The sequence below is a fragment of the Rhopalosiphum padi genome, chromosome 1 (genome assembly GCF_020882245.1).
Source record: "Rhopalosiphum padi isolate XX-2018 chromosome 1, ASM2088224v1, whole genome shotgun sequence".
NCBI classification, from domain to species: domain Eukaryota; kingdom Metazoa; phylum Arthropoda; class Insecta; order Hemiptera; family Aphididae; genus Rhopalosiphum; species Rhopalosiphum padi.
In genome coordinates this window covers 12,314,769-12,331,469 of record NC_083597.1, presented here as the reverse complement: position 1 = coordinate 12,331,469, position 16,701 = coordinate 12,314,769, and the positions used below count along the sequence as shown (strand labels likewise).

Sequence of the window (16,701 nt, the reverse complement as noted above, 5' to 3'; positions counted from 1 at the left end):
CCTGTCAAGTTTAGTGTCAACTGTCAATTATCCGTGTTCTAAAAAAATCAGGTGGGAGAATGACGGATATCCATAAAATGGTTGAGTGGAAAATATCGTGGCGGGTGTCCGACGTCCATACACCATTTAGCAAAGCTATCCTAGTGTAGGATATAAGTAAATATACCTAACTTGTATATTCAATACACGGACTTTTTAAAATATGAAGAAGATATATTGAATGCATATTTAAATCAAACTAAAACGAGAAAGAATTATTATATTATTTTAACTATAGTAAATGTAATTAATTAAGCCCCTTATGTTTTAATAGTGTTTCCGACGAAGTGAACAATAATTAATACATTTAAATTAATGTATTTAATAAATATCAATTGGCTAGGCAATTCGGAACCGCGGTTCGTGGGCTGTAGGTTGTAGCTGTAAGTTCCCTGAGAAATATATGTTATTATATATTATGATAAGAGTATATCATGACTTTTACTTAGTAATTTTTATTGTCTATGATTTAATAGCTTTAAGACACTTAAATTACTTACGTAAGTGCAGATAGGTCGGAAACGTTAAATGTGATAAGTACATTGTGTTCATATCATACTACGTAATATTATAAGAATGAAAAATATATATATATATATTACATCGATCTCCGAGATCGTTGCAACTTACAGCCAACCTGATTTAAATATACAAATAAGACATTTTGTAAAAGTAATATATACAAATTCATATATATACCGTTTCATATATATATACATATACATATATATATATATGTACATAATCGCCTATACGTAATACACTGTAATGCGTATATATTAGTTTATGTGTATATATTGTATATTATATACTTACGAGATACACTACACACAATTGTACATATTATAACAGGCACTGTAATATATCATTTACCCGAAACCCACGGTGGCTGTTAAAAAGGCAATATTATTATAAAGTGTCGCCGACGACGCGTGTCGGATTTATGAACGATCGCGGGCCAATAGCGAATTCGCCACATCCACTCGATATACAAAATACGTGAGTGTAGTGTACGTATATATCCCCTCGTGGAACACACATCGCTTTACCCATCATTAATGGCGGGGTCCGCCCTCGGACGATCTCCGAGACTAATTCCCGTATACGTCTAATATATTATATAGAGTATATATTATCGCAAGCAATTGGAGACGCGCGGCGATGATGAATTACCTCTAATAAACACGTTATATTATATACTTATGTACAGAATGGATGACGGTGGATAAACACGATAAATGGATAAATACATTGTATTATATACCTACCACAGTTATCCTTATTTTTGAATTTTCGTGTTTTTTTTTTCTTTCATCGAATTAAGTGTGTTGAATGGAAAATTGAAAGTGTGCTAAAAAAAAAAAAAAAAAATGGCTGGCAAAATTAGATGCAAAAATAAGCGTTTGTTCCAAGTACCGATTCTACGTCAACTCACTGGAAATAATGCGGTCAATGGTTCGTTTATTTCATTTTTAAAATATTATCTCGAGTACATAAAAAAATACATTTCTATCTGCAATTGTCAGTAGTGCGAAAATACTAAATGAATTTATACAGTTGATAATAAGAATTTAAGAATTAATAGCGTTCAAATAATAAATCTGATAGAGAAATGCTATAAAACTATTATTACAAGTTTTTAATTTTGTATTGGTAATTGGTTAATTAATTTAATATGCTTCATTAAATAGTTGTTTAACAAGTTTAATATATGAACTAATAAATGAGAAATTATACTTTTTTTCTATTATACACCAGCTGTTATTGTTTTACATTATTTCTAAAAACAAAATGCCTTATTACAACTTTAATAGTGAAAAATTCAATAATTTCATAAATGTATGAATTATATTATATATAATTAGATTGAATACCGAGACGATTGTTGTCAACATTTTAATTAAAACCCGATTCTGAGTGGAATTCGCATACATCATATAAAAAACTACTTTCAAAGATTTCATCGTAGTAATTTATATTAGTAATATTAGTAACAATTGTTTCGAAAGCTACTGAAAAATTACCTCTTCAAATAATCTCACCTAAGGATTTAAATGTTAAAACTATAAAGAGATACTGTGTGAAAACATTTTAAATTTGTTGTTGTTTTAATTTTCAAAAAACCCAATAAAAAAAGACTTCTTACCATTCCTTATTAATTATAACTCGATCCAAGCATAAAATAACTAATTCTGTCGTGAATTATCAATATTAAATATAAAAATAGCTAAAAGATAATAATAATAATATTATATAGATATTAGTATCAACATAACTATAGCAATACTTAAATTATAAAATGTAATCATTTACAATTAAATTTCTGCAGATATTCAATATTTACTCATCATGTTTTAGTGATAGTTTTTTTTTCTAATACGTAAAAATAAACAACTATATTATTATGATTTTTTTTTCAGTTAAAATGTTATACAGTTTGATACATTTAAATATATCTTATTAGAGTATTAAACGAACTAACTCTTACATACGATATTGTATGCCATTATTAGTTTATATTACTATAAATATAATCATGCATTGAAAATTAGAAAAATACAATAAAATACCCATTATGCATCGTTTGTTACATATATATAGTTGGAATAAGGGTTTAATAGTGTATATATATATATATATAATACCTATAATGTAACATATATCGACGAGCCACAGCGTGCCGGGCTCTTTCATAAAGGGTTGTAATAAACGATACACTCCTCAGGGGCGTAACAAAGTTTATCGGACGTTTGCAAGACTGAATCGCCGCGTGTATATAACACATCCGGGGAAGAGGGAGGTTACTTTATATATATATTTACCTACCCTCCTATATTATTCGATACGGTTGTTTTTCATGTAGAAGGAAACATGTAAATATATATATATATATATATATAAAAAATAAAATATAATATATATACACACGCGATATTATTAATTTTTTCTCTGCACTTCATTTCTTCTTATCGTCGTTCAACAGATGGCGAGTCGAAGAAAAAATAATGGACGATCGTTCCGGTTGTGCAGCTATATGCGTATCGTCATCCCTGCCGCACCAACGTGACGGTGTAGGTACCTCAACAGTCAATTTCCATTATGTCCGGAAGAGGTATACGATTTCACTATAACCCGTAAAGTGTACAATCTAATATTGCACCATTACAAAGCACGAAACATAATAAACACGTATTCAATTGCGCCGAAACAATGATTACATAGATATAATAGTATATTATTATACATAGTGTATGCACACTATTATTAATTATTATTAATTGACACATAGTAAAACTATATTAAATAATGTTTCAGAAATAAATTAAGACATATTATGCATAATTACATACGTAATTTTAATATCTTCAATAAAATGTAGGTATATAGATATATAATATATTAATATTATATACTATGTACACGTGATAAAAATAAAAATAAATCCTTGCAAGAACACCCTTGCAGCCCCAATAATGTGTTCTAAATTCTTATTTGTATTTACATAATACTATGTATGTATTTAGTATTTGAATCGGGAGTTATGAAGGGGGCCGATTGTTTCTTCTATTTCAACATAAATACATAATATATAAATACATCGTATAACCTTCATAAATGGCAAATTTTCAATATGTTTATGCATAACAGTTTATATAACCTAACCTCTTTAAATATTTAAGGAACTATTGGCTTTACAGCAGTAGATCGTTAATAACTATATTCATAATAAATAAGTCTGTGAATCATATTCCAATAATAATATGTACCAAATAGTTATAAAATTATTAATTTAACTAAACCTTTAGAATCGTGAAAACTATATATATATCCATTACATTATATTATAAGAAATGTGATTAAACATTATAATATATTCTATTAAGTACCGATACGTTTAATGATGTTTATACATTTTTGCGGCGTAATAAATGTTTACCACACAGGAAATGTTTGCAGCACAGTTCTCTTGTCGAGAAAAAAAATGCCGGGAGGCGTATTTTTTTCAATATTAATTTTTTCCAATATTAAATTTGACAAAACGTTCACACTGAGTACGCTTGATGAATAGATAATCCCCGGCGCTCTATTATTGTCGAATTGTTTCTGGTCTATTGGACAGTCCGTTAATGTCGGATATTTCGTCCAAGATAAAGCTTTGGGCCGAAGGGAGAGGCCTACTGTGTCGGAGAAGTCAAAAAACACCTCGTGCATTGGATCCTGCGTGTAATATGTATAAATGCGGTCCGTTTATAAAAAGGAAAACCAAAAAGGATATTTTTTCGACACGAGACAAATAAACGGTAGGACGTCCAGGCGCGAAGAGAACAAAAAAAGTCCTATGCAGTTTTTACGTAATGATGAGCACCTAATCAGGTGAAAACGCGACCTGAATGGGTCACCTGCTGGGTGGCTAAGTCAATGGACCGCTATTGCTGCTGCTGTCGCCAACGCTGGGACGGAAACCGGAAGTTGTGACGTTTCAGTTATTGCAAAATCCGACGCGTGTTTGAGAGGAAGTAAAAAAAAACGAGTGTATAACGTTCATATAATATCATGATTGAATCCGGAAATAATAATATAAAGTAATAGACTAAGAGGGTAAATGGATAAACCGCTTAAAGGCTATTATTGTTTTATATTGTTTATAATTTTACAAGGTACTTAAACCAGGTAATATTAAATAGTTTAATTAAAATATATATACAATACGTAGTTCAATAATAATATATTATGTTATAAACAAATATTTTTTGTAGTCTTTAATTATATTATTTTTAGCATAATTACAAATTATGTCTATAATACCTACCTACTTTATCATGTAAAAAGAAAGTTTTTTTTTTTTTGATTAAATATTTTTACTCAAATTTAAGTTTTTTAAATGCTTATTTGAGTGCTTATAATGATGTTTTTAAGTGCTTTTTTAAGCCCTTATTTTAAAGATTTTAAGTGCTATAAGTCCCGAGCCCTAGTTATAAATATTATAATTTATAATCAATTTTCTTGGTAACATGGTATACACGGAAGAATAAAAAATTAAACAAGCTATGAAATAATAAACATTGTAAAGATTTATTTATTTTAATCGTCAAAAGATATTTATTAAACAAAATTGAAAGCTCTGATATTTTTAAAAAACTTATTTATTATTTTGGTTTAATAATCATTGAAAAATTATTAAAAAATTATTTGGTAAAAAAATTGAAAAAATAATTTTAAATTGCTGTAGGTTGCTGTAGGGTGCTGTAGAGATGAAGTTTAAGTATGTTTTATTTTTGTAAGTTACATTACTGTGTAATGACTTGGAGACCTGTGTAATTTCAAAATCTTAGTTTACCTATTATTGCTATTATATAGGGACTACTCTTGAGTTTTTTTATAACTGTTATCATAATTGATTATACAATCGAATAGGTATCAATTGTATAGGTACACTTATAAATCCATTACCCAAATGGATCAAAATTATATTAGTATATAAAAAAAAAATAGGTATAGTTAATTCAAGTAGAATTGTTCAATAATTCATAAAAATTAACTTCATTTTTTAATACTATTTAATTTAATACACAAATAAATGAGGAGTATAGACAGTATAGTATGCATATTATAGAGAGACTATATAGACAGGTTATTAAATAAATAATCTTTTCCCAGCTTATTTTATAACGAATTACGATAGTTTTATAGGTACTTATTGAATATAGTACAATTTATTTATTGGATTATTGCAGTGCTTTATAAGTTTTAACGGTTAATATAAGCGCCAACAAGTATTTTCATAATAATAACAACCACACATTTTTCTAATAATCTGTTCTTATTAATTCGAAACGATCAATGGGGACAATTATTTAATTAATCGCATATAGGCTCTATTATTATTGCCCGAAGTACTACACCATATACACACACATCACATATAGGTATTTTCAAACAATATAATATATAATAGCGCATATCGCGTGTATATATATATATGTACGAATAGAATGTTAATAACGGTCTGTTAGCAAAACCGTTTAACCTTCCCCAAAACAAAACAATGGCCGCAATACGCTTCACATCGAACATACTTAAGTACCAACAATGGGTAGTTTCGTTAAATATAAAACGAAAAAAAAAAACCTATAAAGTATTGCCGAGAGAAATGCACAAAAGGTGATATCTGTAAAACATTATTGACGTTTAACAATGAATACACACACATACGCACACACACACACACGCATAACACTCCACATGCACGCACTACACATATATTTGTCCAGCAAAAGTGTTCAAAAGATCCGTGAGTGGTGTATGCGTGTGGATGTTTTTTTTTTCACTTCACTCCTTATACATACAACACGAGATGACGACGACGACGACAACGACTATACGACGACGAGTGTATGTCGGAGAGAGGGTCCTATTGTCGCGCCTATATATATGTCGGCGCAATATAGGCACTCTCAACTCCCCGGCCGTATTGCTAAAAGTCAAGAAGGTCATATATATATAATATATATATGTACATCCCCTTCCCAACCCACAATGACTCCTTGAAAATAATAATAATAATAATAAAAAAAATGTTTTCAAAGACAAAATTATTATTATTATAATGTATATATATACCTACCCATAATAATATATCGTCTGCTCTTTCTTCCGAACACTCGCGCGCTGCAGATATTTGAGTAATAGTCAATATATTATAATCGCGACGCGCGGGAATCGCAGACTACCGAAAACAGATGTCCTCGCGTGGAGTACACTATACCTACGCTACACATCATACGTATAATAATAATATATTATATTATAATAATGCCGCGTCCGCGCAATAAATGGAAACGACTATAATAATAATAATATAAATGAGTTTTTTGATAAACGATAAACGCCGCCCCGTGCGCTGGCATGTCAGCTGGTCAAGAGAACACGAGATATTATATAATAAGCTATATACCTACCTTCTGTGTATAATAGTGCATATACCGAACCATATTCGATTTCGCGACTTATTGCTATTATAAGGGTGTCGGTCGTTTGGTATTCGCGGCACTTCAAAAGAGATGTCTGAGAAATAAAAATACGTGTAAGGTATACATACAAACAAGACGTCGGCGTGCGACGTCGATCCGCATCGAATCGCGAACAAGCAAACTATATAATATACGTATTATATTATATCGCAGTTAATATATAGCCGTACATAATACGGTATACGAATTTATCAAGTGTTCATCGTCATTTCCAAAAATGTAATACCTACTCGTTTTTTATTATTTCATTCAATAATTCTTGTCCTCAACTCATGTATAGCATGATTTTTTTTAAGAGTAAACATATATTTCATTGTCTCAAAACTATATTAGCTATTAAAATATATTTTCTACTTAATTTGAAGTCATTAAAAAATAATATTTAAAAATACATACATTTAGTCGTTATTATATTTAAATTTATACTTTTTTAAATTCGTATATCGAAGAAAAATATTTTTTCAAGAATTTTATTATGTAAAAATAGAATTTCAAACGAATAATTGATAACTTGTAACTAATTAATTATAACTTATAAGTACCTATATAAAGTTAATATATGTGGAGTGGCGTGACCGGGTCCAGATTGGGCCAGCAAGTTACCAAGTAAATCTTTGTGGGCCACTCAAAATGTGGGCTGGATATCAGTGTTTGGCCATAAATTTATTTTTGTTATAAATTAATACAAAAGTTAATTGAAAAAATAATTGAATCACACTATTAAATCAAACAGTAGCTGTATCAAGCATCAGAAACTTTAAACCTCGGTAGGTAGATCTGGCGCTAGGCATGACACTGCAGGTTTACACGGAAAAAGTTAACTTACTCCACAATCTCCGCTCATTTTAACTTTAAATACATTTAACAAACTAACAACTCGCTTAAAATTTGAATTTTATACATATACATTTTCAGAAAAGTATCCTGATTTAGAAAATGAAATTTAAATTGTATGTTGGCATTCAAAAAAAGGGGAAAACCTAAAAATGCTGTTATTTGTAATGACTATTAATAGCTTAATTATTTTAAAAAAAGTTAATACTTTCTAAATAATGAATGCTTTCTGTTAAAAGAATTAGATACTCAATTTATAAAAACCTACTTTGAAACTCGACGAGTTATCGACTTTATACCGTACACTCATCAGAAATCAGAAATCAGAGGCGCTAATAAAAGAGCCAGTCTAGGGCATCTATTGAGGTTAAAAAAATTATATTTCTGTATAAACTATAATGTATATATACTTACAACAGTAGGTATACATAATATAATTAGTATTTTAATTATAAAAAAAACATTATTTTCATAATTTTAACTTGATTTTATTATCAATAATTATTTGAGGATATTTTTCGATATATCTATATTTACACAAAATATTACACAAAATATATAGAATAAAAAGTATCAAAAATATTAGAGTATCATTAGGAAAATGTCAAAACGTGTATTAATTATTGAGTAATGATAAATGAAAATGAAAAATAAAATCAATTATACAAGACTACGATATATTTTATATTTTTCATAACATAAAATAGGTATATAGACAAAAATTATTATTTTAAAACTTATAACATAATAAAAATAATATTTAATTTATATTATTCTATTATACCTATTAAGTTTGAATATTAAGTATGATAACTAAATTAACCATAATTCATAAAGAGTTCAATTAGTATCTCCATTGAAATTATTTAGATATATAATAAAAATCTTAGAATTGAAAATAAAACTTCAAATTACACACACATATATATCTTGATAGTAATATAGTCATACTTATACAATAGTGAATAAAGGACTGAGCATAACAATAACCATTTAACCGTATTTATACAACAGTTGTCTGTTTATTGGATTTGTGTTTGGTTCGTTGAATTTGTCGTTATTGATATTTGAAGGGGTTGGAAATCAGTCGTAAGGGTATTTTTAAAGTTTGTGTATGTAGTTTAAAATTAAAAGGAAGTGTTTGGAGTTATGCAAATTAAAATTACTTTACATAAAGGTAGTACAAAATTAAATTAAAAATGACATTATTAAAAACTTGATTTTAATATACACTATTAATACACGCAAACACACACACACACAATATACAGAGTGATAAGCATGATCGCATTCATTTTTTTCTTACATGAATTAACTAATGAATATAATCACTCATTTTTCATTGTAAATTGTTAAGAAGATTATTTTTTTGAAAGCGTTTATGCATATAAATAAGTGTTTAAACTAGTAACTTCTGAGTTATTCTAATTATAATAGTCTGATAACATATTTAGATTGTATAGGAGCATTAATACGATTTAAAGATTATAAACTGCTTATAATTACTAATATAAATAATAAATCTATTTATTACGATTTTGCAAAATTATTTTAAGTAACTATATATAATGAGAATTTGATTAAATATCACATATATTTTAAATTTAAATTTATATTTAATAAATAATATTTAATGCCTGTAGAGCATAGTCATTTACCAAGTATAATGAAGAATAATAATATTTGAAAGAAAAATCTTGTGAAGAATATTTGAGCAAAGAGAAAAATGACGATAGCGGTTATTAAATAAGTATGAAAAAAGAACTAATATTACTCTATATATTTAATGATCCCGATAAAATGGCTACCTATATGCAAGAGTCCGAGATTAAACTGGGCGATACATGTAAGAAGAGCTGAAAAAGAAGGTTAACTTACACAAATACATGAAATAGAAACCTAATAAAATTCGACCAAGTTAGTTGAACATCTAGCATCTACTGTTGCAGGGAGGATCGAAAAAAAATTTTAAAATATTGGAAGTGCTGAATAGAGAAGAGCTGACAGTACATAGATGAGAAACGTGGAGATTTCATGTTGCCAAAAGACATATATGATGTATTTGTACTATATAAAAATCTAAATATATTAATATAGATATAGGTACTTGCAGAAAATATAACCTTTATAACCTATTATATAGGAATTAAAAATACTTCTAAAAATCAGAATTGGAATAGATACAATATGATACAAGTGGAGTGATCTTATACTTGATAAATCACTCATCACTCTGTATATTATATTTATTTGTATTTATAAAAACGTCGTTTCATAAATAAATAATAAATAACCAAAATAAGATTAAATTATAACAATATATGTTTTTATTTAAAAGAATGTATTAAACATATTAAATATTATATCTATATTATATATTATTTCATTACAGATAGGTTTCTATAGGTATAGAATGATAACAAAAAACGGAATTATTTATTTTAGTTTATTAAAGTAATAAAAGTTGCAACACATAGAATTGTTTAATATTTTAAAATGGTATACCTACCTAATTTAGCAGTACCTATGAGATTGATAATAAAAATAATGATATAATATTGAAATAGTAGCTAGTATATTTAACATTTCCTGCTTTAGTACCTATATAATTTGTTGTTTGTCGATCGACAGTTTATATTTTTAGATCTCTATAAATGACTGTGTATGTATATGAAGCGTAATATAAATTTATACCAAAGGGAAACCAATACGAAACAATAAGTGGAAGGACGGAAAGTAATGGATTATATATTAGGATCACTGCTGGATAATATGGTGGTATAATATGGGTTTAAGATGGTTGGCACTTGGCACTTTTCCAGATTTCTTTATCACATTATTATACACCGTAGCACGTATAGGTGCATGTCAAAATTGGTCTTAATATAGATTTATATGATACTTTTATGGATTTTGTATGGATTTGAATCTATTGAACGTACCATATTATCTTTCTGAAATTAACTGTTTTGTGTTTTGCAGTTAAGTGCGGACCCCTGTAATAGCATCTGTCAAGTATCTATATAAATGTCTAACATAGTAAAATCTAAATATTTGACTTGTGTGATCGTTTTTGTTTTTTATTGTGTACTTTTCTATATTCAATATAAATTCTAGTATTAATAAAATACGTTGCTATTATATAAAGGTAGCAAAGGCGTTTGTAATTGGTTTTTTAAATATATTTTAAAAATGTCATCGATATTATATAAGTGAGGGAGCTATGCTGTATACCACGATACTACAATAACACCATAAATATGTACCCAGTGCAAGTTATTCTTATAGCAATTTAAATATATTGAAAATACATAAATTTACATAATTTTTAATTTTATTTTTGAAGTTCAAAATAATTTGTCAAAATAACGAAAAATAATAAATTTTCATAAATAAGGGTTGAAAATAGGTATAATATAATATTTCTCATAATATTTCTTACTAAAACATGAACATCTAAAAAATATATAAAATAAATATAAATATATATTATGCAAAACATTTTTTAAGCATTATAATATGAATAAGTTTAAATGCAGGCAAAATTGGATTATATTTAATTATCCAATTCTATTCATTTAAATGAAAAATAACGATTTTAATTATTTTGCTAATTCATAAATATTTATGGGAACTTTTAAGTTCCTTTATAAATGTGGCATATGAATTTCGTGCCAAAAAAAAGCGATATTATATGTTACCCAAGAGGTAACTTATATATGTATAAAAACGTAAACGGGTACACAATAATTATTTGTACATATTAGGTATTCATATATTTTATTTTTATTTTCAACAATTTTTTATCTAAAATTAATTTTTTTGTGGGGAGGGGTGATTTTAGCCAACTCTGAACTGCAATTATATAACACGATTATTTGTAAATCTACTTGTAATTTTTTTAATTTAAAATTTTTCATTTTGTGCAGATTTCATCATATTTACAGAATGTTAAATATTTTGCTAAAATAATATACCTATAGGTATTACATGTCAGCTATATGAGAAATTGGAATACCATTTGTAATATATACAAAATGAATTTAATACTCTATTGTATTAAATTGAACAGTGCATGTATGAATTTAATCAATACTTTAACTAAATAAATTAGAAAATTATATTATTTAAACACAATTTTGCTGCTATACGTAAAAATGTCCCTAAAGCGAAATGGCTACAGCTAAATAAATGCTATATAATAAATGTTAAAGCTATTAGAATAAGAAAATAATTAATTACGTTTTTCATTGTAATATTTTTGTTTATCGTTTATCATCATCAATACTTTTATCTATCAATATAACATACCTACTTTTAGTACTTCTATCGACTTTTTTATCATAATAAATGTAATTTTAAGGTTTTGAGCTTCCCCTTACAAAAAAAATAAAAAATAAAATGAAATCTACTTACGCTTTATATATAGATACCAGCTATGCGTAATATATTTATAGAGATTGAGGTGGCAATAAGGAGGCTATAAATTATAATTATGATTTCACAATTCACTATAATATATTTAAATATTTTACGATAGTTTTGAAAAACTGCACTTTTAAGGCTGTAAAAAATTTAATCTAATAATATGATCATGCAATATTAGCATTCAAATAATTTAAATAAACGCTCAACCTACTTATACACATCATCCATGAACCATGATCCTATATATATATATATATAGATATAGGTACGGTATACCTATAAATTTATAATTATTTTAACTACACTATACATATATATTACACATTTTATATAATATATTATACTTCTATGTTTAATACTATACCAATTTAAAAATATAACAATTTTGACGTTAGACCAGGGGCGTCATTTCACATTTTTTCATGGGATGCAAAACCAATATTGAAAATCTAAAGTTATATCAGTCACTCGCATGAGTCATCCCATGAATTTTTTTCAACACACTTTTTGTGTAAATGTAGATAATTTTATAGAAATTATAGTATAAAACAAATAACAATAATTTTGTTCATGGGATGCATTTGTACACCCCTGCATCCCACAAATGACGCCACTGCGTTAGACTAATATACTATATACGGCTAAGTATATTTATATTATATGAGTTATAACTTATATCGTGGCTACTCTATAGGTATAAATGTATAATCAACACAAATCTAAAATAAAGAGACAATTTTTATTGTATAAACATTTGTTTGATATGATGAAATACAATTTATATTAAATAATAAACCGTGTGGCGTGTATACATTATGTATAAGATTAGGTACTGATATAGATATAGTATGTCAATTTTATATAGATATTATATATATATATAGTAGTTTGATGAACTTCTATATTAATATATTAGTTATCACAGGTATATAAATATAATATGCATTTCGATAATTAATCGAGCGATTTTCAGCTCAGTAAGTTCACTGCAGGACTTATATAAAACAAATGCATCGAGCCATTAAATATATAATATAACGTATATACTAATACACGTATAATATATAGTATATGTAATATATACTACACATATAATAAGGAACGCCTGGCATATAAGGCTATTTTCATATGTAATATCACTATGTATATATTGTATATATATACGTGTTAGCATATTAGTATTAACTATATATATATAAGTATTTAATAGGCAGGTATAATAGGTATACCTAGATATTATATATAATACATAACCACATCGTATTATAATATATAATATACAGCAACGCTTGCAAACCATAGTCAAATGAACACGGATGCAGAATGGCAACGTTCCACTAGCTATTATATATATGTATACGTACCCATACGTATAATAGGCGTATAAACATCTACTGCAGTTATACGTATATATATATATAGGTATAGATATTATATATACATGTATATACTGCAGTGCATATACGATAATATATATAATATGTATACGGATAATGTATACATATATATATATTATCATACAAATCTACACGGGCGTATATATATAATAATAATAATAATATGTACAAACAGACATTGGGATGAGTGTTGCGGCGGTGGCGGAACGCGCGCGTGACAATGTTTATACCTCTCACTCGTCCAGCATATATATATAAGCGTGTTAACGGTTTGCAGCGCCGACGGGGAAGGGTATAGAGGATGTGTAGTGGGTTTGTTGTTGGGTGGGCGGGCGGGTGGTCGGTGGTAAACGAGAGAGGTGAGAGAAAAAAAACAACAATAAATACATACGTATACGCGAAACGCAAACAAACGGACGTTACGGCGCGGAGCGGGATAACTTCGTCCGCGGAGTTGCAGGGTGACGGTCGGCGGATAAAGGTGGGTGTGTGTGTGTGTGTGTGTGTGTGTGCGGGGTTGGGTGTCGCTATATATCCGACCGGGTGGCGGGGAGATAAAAAGCGGCGGCGTTATCGAGGAGAGAGAGTTGGAGGGGGTGTCGTGGAGTTAAAAATGATTATTATTATTATTATTATTATAATGCCATCGGGGCGCGGGGTACGACCGGCAGAGACGGTGGCGACGGCTGTGCCGGCGGTGAGATGAACGAGTGGCGGAGGCGGCGGGCGCTTGCGAGCGTGCGCGCGCGCGCTCGTGTGTCGCGCCTGGCGGATGGAACATATCTTCCGGACGAATGAGCGCGGCGTTCTATATCGATCTGGGCGCCGGCACGCGATTGGCGGACGGGCGGCGCTCCGGTCCCACCCTCCACCGCGTTCCGACCGACCCCGAAAAATATTTTACACACGCACCGCCGCCGAATCCCGCGGTAGTGCCCGCCGTACGCTAATCCCTCGCTCCCTCCCACCCCCCTCTCGATCACCACCACCACCACAGACGCCGCGCGCGCGGGAACCAGGCAACGGAACACACGGTGGCTTCGTCGGTCGCGGCGCACACGTTACCGAACCGCGCGGCCACTCGAAACGCATCACACGTTGCACGCGGCTCCCGTCCGGCAGCACGACGCGACTACGTAGTTATAAAAATAATATATTACACGCGCGATTCCGCGATATTGAATACCTAATTTAGTAATTATTTTGTATTTTTTTTTTCATCGTCATTATTTACGTACTCAAAAATCGAATAGTTTTTCTCCGTAAAATATAATAAGTATTTTTTTTTTTAATATTTTGTTTTTCGTTTTTTTACGCGGATAAAATATATATATTATAGTATAATATATATATATATACCTACTGCAGTGATGATTAAATCGGATTGACCGTGAAAACACGTGAAAATCCATAAAAATATAATATACCTTTATACATATTATATTCGTTCATTCGGATTATAACGTCGCTCAGTGCGTGGATTTGCATTTTTTTTTGAACTTCAACACGTGAGTAATAAATATATATCATACCGCTTTATGTTATTCATTAAAATATCTATACATCATATACCTATAAGTATCTATATAATATACGATAGTTTGATAAGTATATATACACCTGACAGATGTAATTTTTATTTTTTTTAAATATTATCAGGACTTCACGAGTTTGTTAATATTTTGAATTACAAGTTTGTTTTTAATTCTTCTTTACTAGTAACGGTAGTATACGCTACCTCCTACTTTTAAGCGAATAATAATGCTAGTGTGTTTTCTATAATAGTTACTAAATATGTACAGTATTTAACACAAATTATGACTACATTTTAAATATATGCATAAATAAGCTAATTTTCTTCACGATTTAAAAATAAATAATGTAACTACTTTTACAACAACACTACCTATAGCCATTGATTGCGCAGGTATTCCACACTAATTTATTCTTGTATATATATATATATATACATATTCTTTATTCTATTATTGTTATGTATACTCAGTGGCATCATAGAAATTAATTTAGGGGGCAATATAACTCCATAATATATCTCGCCACAAGCTCTAATCTTAAAGAGAAGGGTAATCAACTATTATAATTACTATGTATTAGTGTAGTATGTTATAAGTATTGAGTTAAGTTGAATTAAATTTAAAAAAATAATAATAATACATATACCTATATATTTTTAAATTAATATGAATAATATAGGTATAATATATATATATATATTTACACGGGTTACAATTAGATACATTTCTTATTTTTATTACTCAAAAACCTCAATATACTTATACTTATCATTATCATTATCATTGCTTTATCTAGTTAGGTGTATGCTATATGTAGGTATATATTATATATTAAACATACTATATGATGTAAGTATAGGTATACCGTCTATATATTATGTTTGACGTCGTATGTACACATTAAAATGATATTATAATATATATAGGTGATAGGTCTCTAAGTCTATGTATAATTTATATATTTAATCAAAACTAAAACTTATTATAAGAATAATTTCATTTAAATATATAATTATAGTACCGACTTTTTTTTTCCCCCAATAATCTGAAATTACGCATATAATAGGTAATAAATATAATATATATATACATATGTAATCTTCTAATCGCTGTTTATATTTATAGACATAAATTATATTTTTTTAAATTATATATGTTTATGAAAAGTACAAAATACTATTTAAATGATATTGTTAAGAAATATAATTAAATGTTTAATATAATAATAGTACAATTATATTTATTATTAAATTATTTTAATTTAACTTATAATTAATAGGTATTATTATTTATATATTATATACACAGATAAATTTATTAATTTTTACTCAATAAATCATTTAAAAGCTTCCCTTATTTTTACCAACATTTTGTATACATAGATATAATATAATAGTATATACATACCTTGTTTATCAATTATACATACGATTCATA

At 28.3% G+C, this 16,701-nt stretch overlaps 1 protein-coding gene across 2 annotated transcripts in view; it reads left to right on the top strand.

Moving 5' to 3' along the window:
• The first annotated feature begins 14,749 nt into the window (after positions 1 to 14,749).
• Positions 14,750 to 16,701, top strand: part of LOC132932288 (paired box protein Pax-6-like) — a 44,398-nt gene continuing 42,446 nt past the window's right edge. For both annotated transcript variants that reach the window (XM_060998593.1, XM_060998591.1), the window contains exon 1: positions 14,750 to 15,237. The gene's annotated coding sequence lies outside the window, so the exon portion shown is untranslated. The remainder of the gene's footprint in view (positions 15,238 to 16,701) is intronic.